A 2,961-nucleotide genomic window follows, 5' to 3' on the forward strand; every position below is an offset into this window, starting at 1 on the left:
TTAGAGTGGTGGAAGAGGTGATAAACATGGGCAAAAGACTTGGGGTCGATGGAACGAAGAAAGAGAAAAGGACCCAACACTATGGAGGATAGAACCACCAGATGCTGCCCAAGACTATAAAGGGGTATAAAGCACAACCCAAGTGGAGAAGAAGAATTTGGGATGCAAACATGGGTGCATAGATATCTTTTTGCAACACCTACTCTACGAGAGAGATAACCCTATCCATATGCCATATCCAAGAAGGATAGGAGTAGAATTTAATTACGACGTCCATGGCTGCTATTTTAAATCAGAAAAAACCCTCAAATTCTCTGTAGATGACCTTCATCTCCCACTTCCTTAGTAAGTTATCCTCTTGTCGTGATTCAACCTTCATTACAACTTGCAATTACCTTAGGTTACTTAGAGTGTTGCTTAAACAAGATCCTACCGCTTAGAAATATTACCTACCACGCCTCTTTTTTTACTTGAATGTCAACATAGACAATTGCGTAATAGTTAAACTCATGATCCAATCCACATTTCTTCCATCTTTTTGCATGGCTCTACTAGAGTATATGAATGATAGTCGATTCACCAGATGTAATCATCCATTCTTATCCACGACTCCTGTAAACATGCGCATAAATCTAAAGGGCTACATACAAGGTAAGAACTTTCTTAGCAAATCTCTCAAGCTCCCAACCTCTTCCTTCCACAACCATGCACACAAGAACTAGTTCTTCACATACCTTCAAAAAAAGAAAAAAATAATAATGAATTAATTAATTAAAAAATCAAAAGAAAAAACAAACAATACATCTCCCTTTTGATGAGCACCACAATCATCAATGCACCTAGGGATCCTCAAGTTAGGTGCATTTGATGGCCTCAATCAACCAACTTCGTGTCTAACCCCCTAGCCTCTTTTGTTTCCCCACTTCACACGCTTAGAACGTATCAAGAGCAAGACACACCTAGAGAGGTCACACTCACCTATGGTCAGACTTATCTCCCGAAGCTACACCCACCACACCTCCCCCATACACGAACTGGATCCTCAAGTGTAGAATAACACCCCGATCCAACTCCCACTTTCACTAATATAGACAATACATTGCACGATAAGATAGATACCTCTTAAGCAATACACTTTCTTTTCCTTTTCAAGTGAATCCGACACCCCACAACCAACCACCAACTTTGAGACCTCATCACTCACTCAACTCACTCTCTGCCTCCACAACCTCTACCATTTTGAAAAGTTGCTTCTCCAATCCAATCCCTGCAAGGACCCATCATCAACCCACATAGCAATTCTTCAACTACTCGAGCCCTCATCAACAACTATTCACAAGTACCATAAAACTGGTTCTCAACTAACTAAATGAATGATAATCTTAACCCCAATGCAAGACAAAGAGAAAAAAAGCATAGAGATAAACTACACTCATAGAGTAGAGAGTACGCACGACTATGTGAGAGATAGCCATTAGCATTCGACTCAAAACGCTTAAGCAATAAACAATACATGGGTCTTAGCGATTGAGCGAAAGCTTCCACATGAGGCAATTAGCATTACTTTAAACATACCCATGTTTCATTGTAATGGTGTAGCAATGCTAAAATGAGAATGACGATATAGTGCATAGCAAATTGATAATGTGGTATTATCAACATTGCAAAATTAGTCCAAGAAAAGTAAATTTCAATATCATGTAACTTTCATATAATCTAAATAAAACCATTCTCATTATTTAATTCAAAATGAGTAATTGCAAATAGATTTGCTATACAATTGCAATGATGATGTTGGCTACCTATGCATTGCTTTGGTGACATAGATCTTACTGTCTAGACCTGCATAGATTGCCAGTTTGTATGTATGTGTATGCATTCAAGATGTTTGGGTACATATTTGGAAATTGCTTATACTAATATATCTGTGTGTAGTTAGCCACAAAGAAGATTTAGATCTGTCTGTCTTGGACTGTTTAGGGAAATGAAGTTCTAGGAAACTTTTTGTTTAGGGCAGCAAGTGGCAGCTTGGGATCTCTCTATTCTAGATGTTGGGCACATCACTGTAAGAAATGCATATACACATTGCCTACCGAGCTACAACACTACTAGTTTCTTGACCACACAATCCTTTTCAAATCACCAAAATGCTGGCACTTGGGACACTCTAGATGAACCAAAGCATTATGATCTTGAATGTCAAGGATGTTCGCTGGAGCAGCAAATTAACCTCTCCACATCTATGGTAATCAACCTCTTGGAACCTAAGGCAGTTGTGACTATTTGTTGACTGCAACAAACTGCACCCTTACAAATCTCAATTTAGCATGAGGTCTTTTACTCCTAAGCTCACATAAAAATACTTCCATCATCTTGTTTCAGAACTTGGATCTTAGGGCCCTCCCAGCTCTTGCTTCTCCTAAAAGATAACACAGTTTTAACAAGGATTGAAGGTTACATATTGTGCATGCTTCCGTCACATCCTTCCTTACATGAAGAGGCATATTGCATCAAGTTCCGTATCTGTTACACAAGGATAGAAGCAATGTACGAGATTTCAATTAGAATTTAATGGACGTATGAATGGCTGTAATAAAGAAAACGATAAATCAATTCAGTCACCACATGATGATAATCACGTCATCACGCATCGACCAATTTGGCTAAGCATCTTTATCTGGTAGCCGCCCTTTTTATCTACTTGCCTCTGGTGTGCTTACTTTTGTCAGATGCTAAAAGCTAAGTCATATGCAAAAATCAATCACATGTAAGCTGATAACTCTCCAAATAATGTACTACTTCAAAACTAGCTCCCTTAACCTTAGTGTGTTAATCCAGTAAACTGTATATCCTATAACCAGATTGCAAGAGGAAAAAAGTAGTTGACTAAACAATTTCAAGCATATGACAAAGCAACCTTTTGTTGAAAATGACGTACATTCAGTGTACCAATTGCTGATT

The sequence above is a fragment of the Lygodium microphyllum genome, chromosome 9 (assembly GCF_053477565.2).
Source record: "Lygodium microphyllum isolate KBCC chromosome 9, Lygodium_microphyllum_v1.1.10, whole genome shotgun sequence".
Taxonomy (NCBI): Eukaryota; Viridiplantae; Streptophyta; class Polypodiopsida; order Schizaeales; family Lygodiaceae; genus Lygodium; species Lygodium microphyllum.